General features: G+C 37.7%; 1 long non-coding RNA gene across 1 annotated transcript in view; it reads right to left on the bottom strand.

Moving 5' to 3' along the window:
* The window catches only part of LOC110401088, a 145,895-nt gene continuing 126,217 nt past the window's right edge, over positions 645-20,322 (bottom strand). Inside the window, exons 5-7 of the long non-coding RNA XR_002440246.1 lie at positions 3,986-4,173; positions 3,301-3,327; positions 645-2,287 (exon numbers count right to left, since the gene is read on the bottom strand). This is a non-coding gene — a long non-coding RNA (uncharacterized LOC110401088). The remainder of the gene's footprint in view (positions 2,288-3,300; positions 3,328-3,985; positions 4,174-20,322) is intronic.

Genomic DNA, 20,322 nt, shown 5'->3' with positions numbered 1-20,322 from the left:
AATGAAAAACTGTTCCAACTACACTCTAGAAGTTTTCCAGTAAGCCTTTGACTCTCGTCAGATGTTTAGGGACAGTGGAGGTCTCTGGCAGCATGGGATTGAATTCTGGAATTCCCCCCTAAATCTGGTCATCTTAGACCTTCCTTGCATTAAGTGAGAGCAGGGTCAGTGTTTTTAATTAAAAAAAAAAGAGAGAGAGAAAGAAAAAGTACTGCCAAAGGAAAACAATAAAAACATCTGCTGATGCTCTGCTTAAATGCAACAGGTCAAAGAATAGAATACAGATGTGAGCACATCTGTACATCCAATTACCTCTATCATCCAAGTAGGAATAATATCATAGTATAACTCAAGTTGGAAAGGGCCTCAGGAGGTCTACCAAAATAGTCACAGCTAGATCAGTCCAGGCTACCCAGAGATTTATCCAGTTGGGTCTTGAGAACCTCCAGGGACGGAGACTGCACAACCTCTCTGCAGAAGCCATCCAACTGCTTTACAGTTCTCGTGGTGAAGAAGCAGGAACCTGATGCTCAATCTCTGTACTCAAAAAGAAGGCAGGGACAGCAGAAAGCAGACACTGTCACCAATGCAGTGAGTGCTTCTATGATAACTACTACTACTGTGTAAATACTACTTCAAAAGAATAAGACTAATAAATTTATTTAGGACAGACAGACAAAAAATGCTGGATTTCCAGGTTCTGAGAATAGTAAAAGCATGAATCAAGAACCAGGCTCTTCAGTTCCAACCATTTACAAGACCATTTACCGTAACAGCTCATCACATGTCTAGGAAGTCCTAAGTTTAAAAAATGCTGATACCTTTAGATAGTTGCCTTTGGAACCTGCTGAGCAGTGTTTCTGATATCTACTCACTCTGCCTACAGTCTGTATCAGTCACTGCAGGTTGTATTCAGACTTCTTCCTATAGATGTCTCACTTAACAGCCACGGTTTCCTACGGAGTTTTTGCAGAGCAAGTACTCTACAGTGTAAGGCTAAGTTCAGCGTTCTCAAATGAATTCTGGTGGGGTTTTTTTTTGTATTATTCTATGAAATATTGTCATTAGAGTAAAACAGCACTTAAAACTCTTTTCTTAATAGTTCAAAGCCTATATTCCGAGAAGGAATACATTTTCCAGATTTGGTGAGAATAATTGATTTCTTGAATTGATAGGTTTTTATGACAAGGGTACCAAAAAAATAATTTTGCCTTATGCTACGCTATTCGATGCTTACAATAGAGTTCAGGAGAAAGCTCACGATATTGCAAGCTTCTCAGCAATTTATTTAAAGGGAATAAATTTTCTTCTTCTATGTGTGCTTCTCACACAGTGCTTTGATATAGAGAGGACTGATGAGGAAAGTGATATTTGCTCTGTTCATGGTGCTCTCAGAGTGAGAAAAAACTTCCAAAACTTCGACTTCGAAGTATTGTTCACATTTTACAAGTACAGAGCTTAAATCTTTAGCGAGATCATGATTTCCCAAAGTCTCATAGTGAGATAATGGTTAAAGCAAGAATGGAACTACATTACTTCATCCAATATCCCCAGTCCTAACCTTTATTCTGATTTAACTCTTAGTCATCTAATAACAGATATTAAAAGTTAACACAAGCTTAGAGAATAATGCCTAAGTTCCTGGAACAGAATCCAGTGAAGATGACTTAATACACAGAAACTGTTTCTGGATCACAAAGCCTCTGAGACAACAAGCGGTTGGGAGACAAGGAGACCATTTCGGTGAAGTATTGCTTGTATTTAGATTCTTCCTTCCCAGACCTTTCACTTGTGGTCATCACTGAATAAAAGCCACTGGGCTAGATGGATCTTAGTCCCAACTACTACAGTCATTCATAATTTATCTTCAGTACATACGCATCGAAAGCATGGAAAATTTACTAGCCAGAGATCCCTACATCACTAACAAAGAAAACTGATAACACCACAATGGGAAGATTTGGCTACCAGAAAATTGCAAGAGGCAACTGTTTAAAATGTATTCCCTCAGATTACTAGACTTTACGTGTTACTATAACAACACATCAGCGCCGCCTAAAAATGTTTTCTTTTTCCTCTCTTTCTTTCTTACATGTGCACAAGACTGAAGGGTTTTAAGAAGTCTGATCGCACCACAGCATCTCCAAGCAAAGAATAACGTTGACCAAAGCTGGCAGTCTCACAGAGACATGACTGTTCTACACTGCTTGGTCACTTAATTTTCATTAGGGGATTTTAGCCTTGCGTTCCATTTCCCAGGATCCTCAACAGCAGTGAGAACTTCTACCTAGACACAAATGAACACACAAATAGACACACTTAGGACAGTGGAGTAATCATATCTTCACTCAGCAGCACAAGGAAAGTCTGGAGCTGAGGATGGACCAGAATACCAACTCCATACAGACAGGGTTTGCATGTTAAAAAGAGCCTCAGTGGTTGCAGCCCCAGAGGAATAGGATGTTACTCTACAGATTTGATTATAGCTGGGTTCTACCAATAAACCATTGATGACAATGCTTTGCCATCTAGGGAAATCAAGATGCTATTGAATATTTAAACTAATGACATTACAGTGATTTAAATAAAGCTCTATTTGTCCGGTCCTCCAATACGCAGCCTGACTGATCTACTGGAAACAGGAGCAGGAAAGACATGACAGGATGCCCTATTAATATATTAATTGTTCATGAGAGTTGCAATGAATTGCTGATATGCAGATATTATTTCCCCTCTTCCTTTTCTAGACGTTTTCTAATATCCAAGCTCAGGGATACATTTATTAAAACTTAATATCTTGACTAAAATGACAGGAATATAATTCAAAGATAGAAGAGTAGAAAAAACACAATGCTGACCTTTAATGGGATAGTTAACTCATGTCTGTGACTGTCTTATTTCTTGTCATGTAATATCTTAACCCATCAACCACAAAATACTTCACATGATGTATGCAGCTCATTCAACCGATAAGCTAAAGGGTTTTTCTCTACTTTTCATAACTAAAGCCTCAACATGCTTAGCGTAGCTCAGTACTGAGGCTAATCTGTTCAAAAACCAGAGGAGGGAAGGAACTGGCTATGAAATAGAACACAGCACTAACATTTATCAAGAAGCACTTCTGCGTATTTAAGGAGAAAACACACATGTTGCGCTAGTATCCTGCCCAGCATCTAGCCAGAGAATTGAAATACATATTTTTAAGACAACTTATCTGATACGTTACTGGTCACATTATATATTCAGAGCAGGTAGTCTAAAGTAAAGAACAAAGGCTGCATAACTTGAACTTCAACTCACACTTCACAGGTCGATGCCTCACTCAGCCTGCAAGGAAAAGCAATTATTGCACTTCACTTAACACCAGGAACAATAATATCAAAGGGGTTCTGTGACACGCTATTTCTTCGAGGAAAAGATGTACATTAAAAATAAAGAATAATTAATTTTCTTAAAAGCATTATAATTTCACCTTCCTGACTGAGGAACTGTTCAAAAGCTAGAAGGCACATAGAAGCATGACCTTAGCTGGTTGAAAGCTCACCCTGAATTTATTCTGGAATGCAGTTATAATAAATGATGAAACATCATCTTTTCATAAATGCCTCATTCTCCCCTCCGTGTTGTTAATTAATTGCTTTCTTAAAGATTTTAAACAGTGCTAGGTTCAAAACAAGTAGGAAGGGTGATCAGTTCCTAAGCAATGCTAGAGTAATCCCATATAGTTTATGTAGCTCCTGTTTTCTAACAGTGGCTGCTTTCATTCTTGGAAACAATTGCTGTTCCTTTTAGAACAGGTAAATTGCTTCAGTGAGTGACAAGTTAGTCTTGCTGTGAGACTGGAAGCTGTTCCTTCAATCAGAAGTAAGCTGGTTGGAAATAACTGATTTTATGCTTCACCGAGTTTGGTCTTGCCTGAATACAAGAGGACATTATCTTAGTGCCTGCCACAGCTAAGGGAAAAGGCCCTGTGTGACTGACGTACCAAGTGCTTAGCCAGAACCAGTTCCTGTTGCTTAATGAGGGAACAGGGAAAGGAACAGACTTCTTTCAGCAACCCCTGCAAGCAGTGGAGATCATGGCTCCGAAGGTCAGCACCAGGTTTGGTTCTTGGTTAAGGGAACACCTCCCAAGTGATGCTTTTTTTTCCAACTTCTTGAGATGAGGCAAGTACTGTTAAAAAAAAAAAAAGACTGTGGAAATATGTAACATGTAAGATGGCAAAAAAGTAAAAAACAAAACAGAAAACTTGATCTCAAGTTACATTTTCACCTGTTAATCAAAGTGAGGATCAAAACACTCAGCCTTTTGAAAAAAATCAACTCATAACCTGAGGCATTTGCTTATGCTTACCAAGATCTGTCCCATATAGCAGCGGCTTACTGAACAGAACAGTCTAATTAGCTTCTAATTTGTGCTGTGTTCAGCTCTGAGTGAAGCAGAGAATCTGCACAACTGCTAGAGATACATTCCATCTAGTGGAAAAGCAGCTGGGTAGTTCTCATACAAATTCAGCCAGTGTGGGAAAAGAAAAGTTTAAGCCAGTAAATGCAGCATCAGACAGTGCTTGACCTTTGAAACTGCGAGTCAGCCTTGGTGGGAAAACAAACTTACCACTTGCCATTAATGGGCATCTCTTCTACATGCGAACAACAGACTATTGTACTAGAGAAAAATGCACTGTCCTCAACATCTTACACTAATCCTCCTTCAGGGGAGGAAAACAACCGCAAACCACACCGAAACTAAAAAAGATCAATGCTACAATTGTTTCACTTACCATAAAATGAATTCACTGTACAACTTCTTAAATTTGAACTTCTAAATTCCTGGAGATTCTAAAAGGATGCAACTTCTCACGTTGCAAGGACACAAACGCATAAATATATATATATATATAATCCTTTAAAAACAGCGAGGGTAAAACAAGCTAGAAAACTGACTGAACCAATTGGAACAGGTCATGCACGAATATCATTTGAAAAATACCTTAAACAATATTGTCCTTATTCCATGTTATGCCACATTTTTCAACTAACATTTTGTAGCTAATGATCAGCATCACAAATGTTAATTATTTGCAATATTGGTTTGGAGAAACAAAAAACGTGCAGGAATAGATGGAGCTGAAACAGCAAAAGAACAATACGTTGTTCCAACTGTAATGCTATCTGTTAAAGCATGTTTAGACACTAAATGGAGTCTTTCTTTTAAAAAGACCCCTAACACAATGTTAATGTCAGGGTAAATAATCAAGCTAGCATTTTCATAATTATTTTGGTGACTTAAGAAGACTACTTTAAAAAAGCACATTAGCTCATATATCCCTGCTGTCTTATAATAAAGCTATTCATTTCTGAAATTAAACATAAAATGTAAGTGTCTCAAATGATTAGCTGCCTGTATACCCAGCAGTATGCATGTCTATTTAGGTAACATGGCAGGTTATACGCATAGCATGCACTGCAGTAACCGTATTAAGAGAAAAGAAATCAGAAACTGGCAGCTCTGCAGCTGATGTAATCTCATGCCTCCTAATTGCAGACAGTCAATCTGCAAAATCTAGTACAATCCAAACTGACAGTCTGTTTTAGGTCCTTCTAATTTAGGAAAACTATACAATGATACCTTTGCAGAACCACTGTTACAACAATAAACCATATGGGGAGAAAAAAATGAAGCTTATGTCCAGTTTTTGCAGCATTCAAAAAGAGAATAATGGAGATAGAAGTCTGCCTCACTATACAGATGTGATTCAGCTATTGTTCTGTTCTGTGTGACCACAGAGTCTGCACTACTGTATGTCGGGATTCTTTGGTTGGCAGTGCTCATTTAGAAACTATACCAAGGCACTGATGTACTCCATCTGTTTTGAGCATATTGCCAGTGTAAATCAGCTTAAAGCAAGTTTATACACCCCTCACAAGGTTAGAAGAACTCTCATTTGTCATGGAAACACCAATTCTCCTATGGTTCATGTTGTTCAAGTTGATCTGCATCCCTGCAAAAACCCAAGTGGCTGATGGTGGAGTGCCCTAAGTTCCCTCCTGCGTATGAGTCTCCAGCAGCTGGTAGGTTACTGGACCCACACATATGATCTGCTAGGAGGTTAAGGTTGTTAAAGCACTCTTGCCAGCCTCAGAGCTCTGTCATATCTGAAATACTACCACCTCTAGGTGATTGGTTTACTTAAGCTGCCTGTAAAAGGGAGGTTCCCTGCAATGTTTTCATATCTATGTGTAATTTTTCTCCAATTACAAGTCTAGTTATATCACTCTACATCATGATAGAAATTAAAACCTAGTATAAAAGTGTACCAGCGAACAAAAGCCCTACTTTTAAATAAGTGAATATCAGAATGAACCATCTACATATACATTTTATACTTTAGTTGTTGAATTTAAACTGAAACTTAAAAAGAAGCCCGAAGAAGGAAAGTCTATCTGGAATTGCATGCTTCCATTCCTGATAACAAAAGAAATTATACAGCACTCTCTAAGGAGCGCTCAGACTACAAGGAACAAAGACTACGCCTTCAACAGGAGAGGTTAATGATTAACACTCGCTTTGAATGAAGAGTTGCTTAAAAAATCAGTTTATCAGAATTATTCTATAATCTATTTTTTTTTAAATGGAGAATTATTAAAGTTTTGCTAAATTACCAGTGAAGTTCGAGGAATTTAGAATTGAGAAAAGCTTTTTCTTGTATCATAAAATTTAAATCCATCAACACATATGCTTATTCATCAGTTCAGAAAAAAATACTCATTATCACATCATCAGAACAATGGATTGAAATAAAATATCCCTAACAGAACTTTCTCTATTACAAGAAGGGCAGAAAATTTACATTAGTGGGAGAAAATAGTTCAAATCCTTCTTTCCAGATGTTTACATGTAAACATAGGATTTAATTTTAAGTTAGAAGATTTTAAGAAGGAAGATGCGCTGTCTCCGCTATTTCTGGTTTGTAGGCTTACTCCAAATCCTTTCTATATATAAAAATAAACTGGACAGATGTATTTTTTCATTCAAGCTGATATGTCATTTAAATTGAAAGAAAAATGCAAATACAGCTAAGTACCTGCTTTGACCTGCAGGGCAGTGGTCTGTGCTGTCTTCTCCCATTGCCACTGAAGGCAAACATTCATTTCTCACCAGTTCACATGGATAGAAAGGACAGTATTGAAGCCTGCACTTCTAATAGAGAGATCATGTTCTGTTTTACAAATAAGCAACTTGCCTCATTTCAAGAATCTTCTAATTAGAAATCTCAATATAGATTTTCCTTCAGGGGAAACCTTCGTACACCTACTATACTGCTGCTAATAGAATTTCAATTTATGGTTCAGGAACAGATCAGAAAGGGTAACAATATTTATTTTTAAAAAACGGTTCACTTCTCAGTTGACCCTTTCCTTTTATAAATGAGGTTTTATTAGACACAAAGCCGTTTTGAATTATTCCATTTTTAAATTGTCCAGGTCTGTATATTCGTTAGCATGAAAGAATTCAGTAACCTACATCACTTCCCATTTCCTGATGGAAAGAATTAACAGCAAGGCAGAGATTCAGCAAGAGGAGTATACTTACACTGGAGTAATAATACTATTCAAGCATTGAGCTTTACGCACTAAGAAAAATTCCGTTATAGCCAACAGACTCTATTGTTACATTTTTCTCATATTTCTAGATTTACTTTTTTCCCTTCTATTCTCATACACCATTTTCTATGCAATGCACCCCCAGTGCAAGGGTCATTACACCCATGTCTGAAATGAACTTTAACATTTTATTATCCAGAACAATGTGTCCATCCATTGATCGCCCATAAACAAGACTGTGCCCTGCACTAAGTTACAATAAATCAGTATAAGCTTCTTGTCTAAGAGAGCTATACTGGTTTTCATTTGCTGTAAATTTGGCTGATTTTCTTTGGTGATGCACGAAACTGAATCCAACTACTGAACCTTGGATCTGCAAGAACCTCTGCATAGTTGCTGAATTTCAACACTTCTACTCTAAAGAGGCAAAGGTTCATGTGACATTCTGCCAAAAATTACACTGAATCGAGTTTAATACAAGGGCAATATAAAACAGATCCAATGCAGTTTTACCAACCTACTTACGCTTAAACCCAAGCAAAAGACAAAGTGGGAAGAGAGATATGGAAAGCATCCCCAGCAGCTGGGGACTGTTTACAGTATGGAGCCCTTTGCATCAGACAAACGCGATCCCAGCAATGTGACAAGGAAAAAGGGATGGCAGTGGCTCATCTCTGTGGCTGACACTCAAGAGCAATCATAGGGCAGGGTAGGCTGTGCTGTACCTATGGCAAAGGTCTTGCATCAGAAAGAGCCACCCAAAACATAGGAGTTGTTTTTTGTTTTGTTTTAAAGTTGATAGAAAATGCTGTAATAAACTTGATTAGCAGAGGTGTCACTGACGGAAATCCCTGGATTCCCTCAGTCTGCCCAGAATAATGAAGAGCTCCAGCTTAAGCCCCTCAGAGTACAAACATTTGTGAACAAGCTGACTAGGCTTTTAACAGGACCAGGTGGAGCTGCTGCCACCTCTGCCATCGCTTGGCATTTGCATTCTATCTGTGGGATTTCAGAATTCATTGCTCTGATCAGCCCTGAGCCAGGAACTGGGGTTAAAATCCACACTCACAAAAAAAAAGTAATAAAATGAAAATAGACAAGCTGAACTGAGAAAGCAGTGAAGTGGTGCTTATACTCTGGCTTTCAGTGTACACCGACATGCAGCACACAGGTTCTTTCATGTATTTTAACCACCTCGTTTAGAAAACACATTTCTCAGATTAGTAGCAGTCCCTTCAAAGCAAGCTTTTACTCTGAAATAACACTGAGTAGAACTCAGGGTCGAGTTAGAAACTCACGGCCTTTTGCAGTTTCTTAATCTCTTTAGCAGACATCTGAGTAAATCAATGAGAAAGTGGAGTCACATTTTAAGAACACAATAAATAGGTCATTACCTCTCCCCTGGCTCTATTATCACCCCCCACTTTGATGTGGATAAACAGCTGTAAATAAAGGCTTTGGCTTTGAGCAAATTGGATTCAAAACCTTGAAGTATGTTTTTCTGAGCTCAGCAGTCAGCACGCGTGCTAGCAGCGCAGTTTTATTCAGGTACTCTGCATCTTACATCAGCAAATGCAAACGGAGAGGGAGGACAAAACCAGGATGTGCTGCAAGGAGGGCAAGGGAAAGTAGAGTGGAATACTGTAGAGGAAAGAACTTATTGGAATGAAAATTTAAAGAAATTGAAGTAATGTGCATCTTGAATGGCTAGGAAAAAAATAAAATGGTTTGGCATTACAAAAATGCTTGAGAATCCTCAGTTACTATAACATGTCATGGGATTTGCAGAAGTCAGTTATGCAACTGTCCATGTGTTTGTTCCATCTTGCCCTCACTCCCAGTTTGAATTTCTGCTCGTGTAGCCTCTATTTGGCCACTAAAGGCATTCTACTGGGCAACATTTTTCTCAGAGTTACTTGCTGGGTTAACATTTCTAAATACTACCTGCTAAACAAATTCCTATGCATACACCAGATTAGGTACAAAAATTATATTAAAAAATTACTTTACATTACAGAAACAGCATTTCAGCTCACTTCTATGACACTGATGAAACCAGATACATAGACACACTTTATTTCTTTACTCAGATTAATTAATGAGAATTATTTCTTTTTTTTTTTTATGTTCTTTTAAACTTTGGAAAGAGGCATGGAATCAATTTACCATTTTCCTGAATATTGGCTATTCAGAATACATGGGCTGAGAAATATTCATACATCTGCCATCCACTTACAGGAAAAGGACTACCTGCTCTGTCTTTCTTATTTTACTTCTTGTTGCTGTATATTCTCAGAATTTTTAAACAGTTGACGATGACAGCTAGTGAATGTGCTTTGTTATTAAGTTCTCAAGGGGTTTTGTTTTTCTTGTTACTCAGCTGTAATTTCTTCAAGATGATTCCCAGTGTTTTTCAGAATCACATTTGATGACGGTTGATTAGCTCAGTGCAAAAGCTGATTCCTGCCAGGTCAGTTTCTAATAGGGTCTAGCAAGCCATCACAGACAGGAAGAAACCTTCCTCTAGAGAAAACTCCTATTAATATCAAAACAATACTACTCCTCCTCATCTCAACCACATACTTAAATTAAATTACATTTCTCATTACAAAAAAAAAAACAAGTGCAAGTTCGTAGAGCAGTAACATACAGCAGTTCTGTTCCTAATGATTGCGCCATTACACGTACTGCTGTTACCAAACTATCAATAAAAGCCTCGTCTCTTATAATGGAATGAAGAAACCTCTGCCTAGATGCGATCTTTTTACACCTTGTTCTCAAGTGGACTACAAATCAAGTTGTCTTAGGAATCGGTTTAGCTTCAATCAAACAACAACTTCAAGGACTGTATTTAAGCAGTACTGTGATTTAAAAGCTCATGGAGACGGCATCAAAATCATCTCTGGCATTTGCAATTCTCCTGACATTACAGCTTGCAGACATGTACAAGCCTAAAAGCTGTAGCATCATTTATTTAAACTCTAGAAATAGAAAACCAAGCTTTCTTGTGAGGAAAAAAATTTGATTCAATACATTTTCCTCTGGTATGGATGATAGTTGAAAATACACGTTATTCAAAGGACGCAAAACAGTGCAGTGAAACCAGTTTGTTTCATTGATCTTTCTCAGGCTCAAGAGAATGAAATTTTTTTGTTATTTATTTCTTTTTAAGCAGAATATGGATGACTTCTTCAGTAAGAAGAACTGCAGCAGGAAGGAGGCACTCGGGGAGTGTCCCATTTGAGACAGCAACTGCGTCATTCCCATCTGTCAGACACTTCTACAAAATGCAAGGGACAAGGAAAGCTTCTTCCTTAACATCTGCCTATCCACTTGCATAGCTGTTACATAACCTTCATTCCCTTGATTTTTACTTCTGATGTGAAATTTTGTTCTACTCAAAGGAGGAAACTGTTTGTGGCAGCAGCTCTGCAGAGATCTGAACCCAGCCCATCTTGCCATAGGAATGATAAAGCATAAGAGCATGCTGCTGATAGGAAGAGATGATTCTGTCCACAGAAATGCAACTAAGTGTGCAATTTTAAGAGAATCCAACAAGTATCTCAGCAAAAGTGAGGCCCAGAAGCACACAGCACTAACTCAAGAAGCTGGACCTCAAGCACGCTCTTTATATTCACAAGGGGAGCAAACAAGATGTGCAAAGCTTCCCTCTGCTCACAGGTGTTCCAGCACCCATACACACATACGGTATAAGGACTCCAGAACATTCATTTTTGATTTGCAGTTGTGACTGCACTTCCAACACAGACACGCTGACAGCAAGGAGCTGAATGAACACAAACTGAGTGCAATTTCCTAAGGGAAAGTTTTGACTGCTCAGAAATATGGCTATATACACTAAATGCCTTTTGTTTCTAGGAAACAGTTAACTGCATTTTCTGGGAAATAAATGTAGTGAAACAATGAATGGAAGTGATTGAAGCTGTCCTCTTCTGTTGCAAGCAAAGTTTGAGGAGAAGTAGCAGTATTTGCACTTCTCCCTCACTGATGTTCCCAGAAGTCCCTTAGCAACCTGACTTGCAGAAGAAGGCTCTGACAAATACAGGGTTTTGTGCTGTTGTTTTAAATCAGAAGGAACATAAATATACAGCTCAAAATCAACAAGCAGATATCTAGCTACACAAAAGCGTCCGGTAATTTGGGTGTTTTAATGACAAAGAAAAAAAATCTAGAGTATATTCTGAATGCAGCTGAGATGCCCACATCTCCATTTCTGCAGCCTTCTCCTTTATTTGATAACCCGTAAAGTTTATTTGCTGGAGAGCAGCTAAAACTATGCATGTCCCTGCTTTTCATCAGCATTACAAAGGCAGTGAACTTCAAGCTCTTCGGGAGGAGCACACATCTACATGGTCTGCATTCCTTGACACACACCATACAAACAAACAACTACCTTCTGCATTTCGTACCAGGTAGTAGCACAGAAAATCCCCAAGTATCAAAAAAGGTCCTTTTCCCAAAGAATTTCCTGTCAACACTCAGTATGGTACTAAGCAAGAAATAAGCCTCTGGAGGTTCAAATTAAGTCAGAAAATACAACAGATGTGGCATCAATGAAAGCAGTGCAGATTTTCAAAGGAAATTAAAAAAGGAGACATGTATATATATACATAAATGGACTAGAATCTGTTTTTTTTTTCCTTTTTCTTCTCTGTATTGTTTCCATCCACTCACAAAGTCATATATTTTCATTCAATCCAGTAACAGCGATCACAAATACCTTCGCATCCTTCCTACCACATTAGCAGTAGAAAAGCAGCTCTGAGACAGTAGTGATAGACGCATCATTAAAAACATGAACTCAAGAGCTGGCCCCAAGCTGCTGCTGGGCTGTGGCACTGAGGTCTCACTCATAGGCTGTGCAGGTGCAGTCCCATCACGAGCAGTGCATCTGCAGCAAGCCAGGTGGAGAAATCAGTCATAGAATTAGCTAGGTTGGAAAAGACCTACAAGATCATCCAGTCCAACCATCCAAGTCCCATTCTTCCCATCAGCACTCGTCCCACATTTACAACAAAACTCTCCCTCTCTACTGCCAAAAGAACACCACCAAAACAAACGGCACACTACTACCAACAAGAAGCTTGAAGTACTGAATATAAAGTGAAACCTTAGTTTTTGGAGGAGTTTTTAAGAGATTGTTTGTGTCCCAATCCTTCTGCATTCTCTACTAAGTGGAAGTCCACTCAGGATTTTCAGTATTTACTATTTATTTACTGTAAATACACATCCTTTCCAAGTCTAGGCCCCAGATTTCCTAATTTTTCCCATATACTGTGCTTTAGTACTCCCATCTTAACTGATCTGGGAAATGAGTGAAAAAAAGTTATCATACATTAATGCCCAGATTTTTTAATGTACCCTCACCACATTCCAGATGTACCCAGACTACACACCAAGAGCTGCAGCTCTTCTCACTGTACTCTCTGAACCATCTGCCTTGAAATCGGAAGCAAACACCTTTCAAACATGGAAGAAAATCTCATGTCTGAAGGTATTCTTAAGCATTAGGAATGCTTTATTTCCATTTTGTGATACAAGCTAGTCAAAATTAATAGCACATTTTGCTCATGGCATTTTTTTTAAATTATTTTTTAATTATTTTATGACTATATTCGTTCTTAATTTTCCCAGCTGGGTACAGAAGGACATTTGTCTCCACAAGGAGCATTTTTCTTTCCTGGTGGTCCCAACAACAGAAAAAAGTTTTGAGAAGAATATACAAAGTTTCAAATGAAGGATATACGCATTTCTCGGGCTGTGAAACACCATTTTTTTTTCCCCAAGTACTGACAGCCAATTGGTTCTTTCAACTCCCTAGCATTTCAAGAACAGCATGAGATTTGCAAAGGCAAGAGAAAACAGTGCAGAGTGAAAAGTGCTGATTAACTTGTGGTGGTTCATTGAGTCAGAATGTGGTTCCCTGCTGCGCTCCCTCTAAAAATCTTAAATCATCTTTCCCTCCCAGAAGCACGGAAAAGAATTTGATGTTTCAAGGTAACAAACTAAATTCCTGTAAATCAAAGCTTGAAAAGTTTCCCGTGGGTGGAAGACACTGATCTATTCCATTTTTAATTGTAAAATCTAATTAAGAAATGCAGCCATACATTACTAAACAGCTTTGTTTTTTCTCCTCTTACAGACAATCAGATGCAGCTATTTCTTACGACGTAGCCTTACAGGTTTATGCAAAGACAACACATTCTACCTTGTCTTTTTTCCTGTTTTTTTGTTTGTTGTTTAAACTACCAGTTCCAGCTCTTGGTATGCAAAGGGTAGCTAATGGTGGTTGTCTGGTAATGTCCCTCCCCACTGACACACACTCCCCCCTCTTTTTTTTTTTAAATATTGATTGAACTAACTTTGATTCATTTAATGAATATACACGGTCTATATACAGCACACATGCATACATGAGAAGGGCTGCATTCACCAGAATAAGGACACTGAAAGAATATTTGCATTGCACAGATGGATTTCAGGACATAAGGGTACCATGTAAACATGGTATGTTTATGCAGTTCGAGGCACAAAGACTAAATATCTAAATTGCTCATTAGAGCCTTTTATTCACTTGTTTTACTGAAGTTCTAATATCGTAGACCCTAGGCCCAGCATTGAAATGGAGAACTGGGCACAGTCTCAAGTCACTCTAAGTTATATCATTAGAAAGACATAACTAACCATTGTCTTAGGAATATGACTGCAGAGCATGTTAATGTTCTGCTCAGAGTAAAAGTGGTTACTTCAAGGATCCTTGCAGTATGACCAGAAAGAAACAATATTCTCTACTAAGTGGAAGTCCACTCAGGATTTTCAGTATTTACTGTCTCCTTTCAGTAGAAGTTGTTCAAATTTCTACCAGCCTGAGATCTTATTATGTCCAAAAAGTAAGGTACTACTGACTACAATTTATTCTTAGCATAATTAGTCAGAAGGCAGAAGGATGTAGAACTACTTACAGACAACTCCATAGTTCTATTACTTCTTTCTCGCATACTACCATGGTTAGTTATTTTTCCTTTTCTTTTGTTCATAATATCAAGTTAGATATAATAACAGAGCAACCATGTCTCCAAGTCATCTGTATTCATTATTTTTTCTTCCATAATTGTCCCTCTCTCTTCCCCGCTTTTAGCCTTTTCTTTCTACAAACTTTCTTCTTCATCCACTGCAGTCATCTTCACTCTCTTTACCAGGCAATCAGGTTTTGAGGAGCTTAACGCTCCTCTCCTTCCTTCTTTCATCTACTAAATGAAGATGATTTATTATTTTTTTAAACTTATTTCAGTACATCTCCTGCATTTCTGTTAGTTTTCAAATCCTTTTTTCCTACCAGCCGATTCTAAATTATTCTGTAGATTCATCCCTAAGGCTCCTGCACACTCCCTACTGCATGAGAATGAAAGGCAAGAAGAAGTAATGATCATCTGTCTGGGTGTATACACATACTTTCCTGCAAATTACAGAGGATCTTTTTTTATTTCGTCCACCTAGCCTCCATTCCCTTCCCGTCTGAGCTTTCTAAACTCAGAGTTGCAAGCACATTGCAATTCATCATGAGCTCCGAGCTCAAGAACATCGCTCTCCAGCTCCAAACTCCACCACTCCACAGCTGGGATCACTCACAGAAAAGGAGGAAAATTAGTAAAAAAAAAAAAAAAAACACACACCGAATCCCTTTGCAACAGAGGAGAGTTATGCACTTTCCTATTCTAATCCTGTCATTTCTGTCTTCTCCTCCATTATAATCAGTTTTTCAACACCAGCCAGACTTAGCCCTATGTCCAGTTTTCAAAGAGAAACACATCTAGTCTCTTTAGTGTAGGGTTTCAACAAACACAAATGCAATTTGTAATGTTGGACAAACTTATTTTCAAAAGCCTTTCCACGCCAACACTGAAAGGCTACATCTCATGCTCTGGCTTTCTCAGGAGGAGGCTGTTACCTACACGGGAAACTGTTGCACTGCTACAGCTTTAGAACCTAATGCTGGCCTCCCAGTTCAAACAACCTCCCAATGATAAATTTAAAATGGGGAAGACCATACAAATCATTTTATTTATTGAGACTTGAGCTACCTTATTTCCACTAATTTCTGGAGCTATAAATGAAAAAACGAGCACAAGCTTGATGTAAGTCTCAAAATGTGTGTTTGTATACACGTACATACTCGTAAGAAGTAAAAAACATGTCTATACAAACATATGTGCATGGATACACACATACTGAAATTAGTGAGACTCGAGGTCTCACTAGGAATCATCAGGCATTAAAACAACATCATTAAGTCCAAATGCTAAAGAATGAAAGGAATTTCTGAAGTAACCTGTCATTAAGTAAATCAGGAGAAAGAAATGACAAACCATTGTCTTGGGAATATGACATTAAAGCACAAAAATATTAATTAAACATAACATTGTTGTGCTTTGGTAGATGTCAACAACTACCTCAGTGCGAGAGTGGCAGTCCTCTGGCAGAGGAATCCAGTATTAAAAAAAAAGATTTCAAAAAGAACCTGTTTTATTCTTTAAAAGGAACTGTCAATGCAAATCAAAAAGGATGACAGACAGAAATACGATTAGCAACAGCCTTTAGAAACAAAAGCCTGTCATCCGAGGAAATCAATAGGAAATCATTAACTAACAAATTATAGCACCTAGCATCATGGAACTTAGCGTTATAATATAACATGATCAGATAAGAATGTTGAAAAAACACAACATATTTAGCATTTGGGAAGACATGAGAATGTTGTTATGGAAGGTAGAGCTTAGTCCAATAAATAAAAAGTAGCTTTCCATACAGAGGTATATCAAAGCTAAGCACTATCTCAAAGACAGAGACAATAATACCATTGTAGGTTTTACGATTCCTATTACACACTATCATGTTATCAGGGCAGTCTGTACGAGATTCTATACAAATATATAATATATACTCTATACTATATAGTATGTATATCTATTTTTATATATGGTATTTCTACAGAACCTTGTATATACATACACACAGACACACCCCTCAGGTATCCAGTGTTGACAATGCTCATTATCTAGTTCAGATATCTTTTGTACCAGTAGCACTTCATAAAATAATCCAGGACTATAAGCAGAATTTCTCTGTATAGCTTTAGTTCCAATCAGAAGTCACATCTAATCCCTTTAACATTCTGAAGCTTCAATGGAACATCAGATTTCCAGACCTTGTTATCATCTTCTTCAGACTGTAAATCAACAGTGACACCCACAAATCTATAAAACTTACTGAATTTAAATCTAATAATTCAAAACTACATAGTGAATTTCTAGATAGTCATTTTACTTTACATTTATTCAAAGTCAGTCTATACCTAACTTCCTGCCCTAGTTAGCTAAACTGACAAGTAAAATGTATTATTGGCCAAAAAAACCCAACAAAAACACAGAACAAAGAATGCTTAGACAAAAATACGTTCTTAAAACGTGTACCTTAAGAACACCTGTAGTTAGCACCAATGTACTAGACACACAGAGTCAAATATTTTTATCAGATAGTGCTGTTCTGATCACATGCAGGTCAGAAATTAGCATAGTAAAGAGAAAATCAGTATGTTTAATTATGTAAGCAGAAATATCTTCTCTCCTTCACTACTGTTGCCAGTATTCAAACAGAAAAAGCAACCAGAGAAATAAACTTCAAAGAAGATTCAGAGTGGCTGCATCCAAACTTATCCTAATTTACAGAAAGTACCTACCGCTTACATACTACCTTGAATAATGACAAGTTTTTTCAACTCATAGTTGAACACCTATTAAAAGATATCATATTCTTTTATTTTCATACCACAGAGCTCATGCAGTTTGTTAGTTTGTCAGATTAGCTAACTGTTTTCAAACATACCAGCTGAAGACAGTGAAGAATGTTTGGGACAATATACCCAAACATAGCTCTCGCTCATGGCGTAACGGCTACCAGCTATACAGTTCTGCTAGTGCAAGGCATTTTGTGTTCTAATTGTTACGTGCCTTGATTAACAGCCTAGATTCATCAATGAATTTTTCCATTTGTATCAGAACTGTAAGTAACATTAGCAACTCATGCAGCTGTCTCTATACTCCATCTCATTTAAGAAAAAATGGCCTTTTTAATTCATTAACAATTAACAAGTGGTATATACGCAAATGTAGTTTTCTACTACTTCCTCAGGTTTCCCCCTTTCAGAAGCAAGTACAAAGGATGACCTAAGACAAGTGAAAAGGGCCAATCAGTAGCGACAGCCTGCTATATTACAGATCTCATACACAAGACCTTATCCTTCAAAAGAATGTCACTTTAAATACAAGGTATCTTCAGCTAAACAGCACTATAATTGTTAATTCGTCCGACATATGGTTTTAATGAGGCTGGAAGAAAAATCCTTATCTACTAGTGTAGTTGAAAACTATGAGCTGAGAAACAATTACTTAATCTGAAATTAGATTTGTTACATAAATCCATACAAAGCAATTGCCAAAGGGTTTCTGCTACTTGGCTCTCTATTAGTTCTCCTACATCAGCCCTCTTAGCAACCCCTTCTATTAGCTACATCATCACGTCAGTATAGTTAACGAACAATAAGGCCTTGGAGAATGGCCTGCTTCCCAAGATACCACTGATTTAGTTGAAGTTCTGTTTTGTTCCCTTTTCTCAGGAACAAGAATCAGCTTCTTTTGCCTCCTCAAATTTCAGAGTCTCATTGCTAATTACAGCATTCAGTGATTTGCACTCTCTAGACTGTTGTTATGTCTTTTAAGGGTAAGCATCAAATGTTAATTCCAGCTCATTACCTGAGCAGAAGTTCAACCTAGAATAACATGAAACAGGAAAAGAAAAGGAAAGGAAGGAAAAACAACAAACAAAGCATTACTAGCTGACAGTACAGGGCCGAGCCAAAACATGCCAGCGGAAGGCTCTGAGAGAAATACTTGCCTCCAGTCTGCATGTTGAGTGATGATAATGAAGCTTCTAGACCCACACAAATTCAAAAAGCTTACGCTGGCTCTCTTTGATCCACACATCTGACAAAATCAGCAGTGTCTCTCAAGTGAAAGTGAAATTTTTGCAAATAACAGAACATTTCTGCATCTGCAGTTTATCTGCTCTAAGAATTGCAAGCAGAACAGTTCCTCGTTGTCCTTGAACACTACAGTCAAAGAAATGTTATCCTTTCTTTCAGAGTATAATGGACCATAAGGTTAACAAAATCTAACGTTATTACAGAAAAAAAGGAACTTAAAAGGCTTGTATCACTGAGTATTACACAGTCTCTTGATTTTTTTAATACATTCTATGAGAAGATGGGAAAATCATGTAAAGGTTCAGTGGCAATGTTTCAAGCAAGTTCAGATACAGATCTGAAAGTTAGCTAAAAGATCTGAGGTGTTAAGGCTTTTTCTCATGAATGTACCTAGCCCACATAGATCCCATCTGCCTTCTTTAACAGAGGACTAATATGGCAGGGCAACTAAAAAATGCAAAGGTGGTAGAAGAGGATGTGTACAACCTCCTTACCTGATAGAGTACCATCCAAACTGAAAAGATCTAGGCACAGCAACAAGTCTTTGCACTTTGATGAGGCTCAGACACGCAACTCTGATTTCTGAATATATCATGTGTGTTAAGGAGCACTAAATGTTTGTTTCAACTACAAATTCTGCCTCAGTAGAGTAAGAATAAAGACAGGAATAACAACACAGCCCATTTCCTGCTCTCATCTCACACATACAAAGTTACCTAGCATAATCCTCTGACTTCTTTCCAGATTCTTCAAATCTCAGGTGACAGAGCTGTGTCCTACCACATTCCCTGTTACACCACCACAACTACATCTATTCAGATAGGTTTTTTGTCTCAACCTGGCTTCCCTTGACAAAGACAGCAATTGTCTCCATGTCTTCCCTGTATTTCATATTAAGTACGTACTACTGTCCTTCATCCTTTCTTCAAAGTTCAGGTCTCTAAAGTTCTCCTAATTCCTATTACATTTCACAAAATTTCTTCTAAATGTTTACACCTTTCTGATAGTCAGTGGTTCACAAGTGGTTACAGCTGTGCAGATAAGGCATCATCAGTATAGAGCATAAGAGAAAAATTCCCTGCTAGAGCGCTTGTGATTATATACCAGAATTCTACTTTCCTTTCTTTGTAATTATGTCACATTCTCAGATTTTACTTTGTGCATAATCCAGGGTAATCTAATCTGGTTGTGGCCTTGTGTAATGTCTAAATCAGTGTCTAGCCAATTAACACTATTGTCAATTTGGTTTGCTAAGTGCAGCATTTTGTACCAATCTTCCCAAATTTCATCTTAGTTTCAAGTCATGCCTCCGATTTACTGTATCCGTGTTGAGTTATAATCTGAGACATTACTGAAAATGAGATTGTATTATACCCAGGAAAGGCCTCTCATTTCACATATTTGATGTTACCAAAATAACTAGAGAAGCTCTAGTTAGAATAGAATAGTTAGAATTCATTAGTTAAAAGAATACAAGAGTTCAATAGCTAAGTAGTTCAATAGGTATAATAGCAATAATTAGAATAATTAGAAAATTAGAGTAATTTGTATTTTCAGTATCTGCAGCTGTACACAGCCATGTCTAGGAATGCATGCTCTCTGAAGCTCTTAATGTGACTCAGCTAAATAAGGGCTCCAAATGAGCAACACAGCTGATTC

The sequence above is a fragment of the Numida meleagris genome, chromosome 6 (assembly GCF_002078875.1).
Source record: "Numida meleagris isolate 19003 breed g44 Domestic line chromosome 6, NumMel1.0, whole genome shotgun sequence".
Taxonomy (NCBI): Eukaryota; Metazoa; Chordata; class Aves; order Galliformes; family Numididae; genus Numida; species Numida meleagris.
Note: the sequence above shows the minus strand (reverse complement) of the source record. Positions and strands in the feature narration are given on the sequence as shown.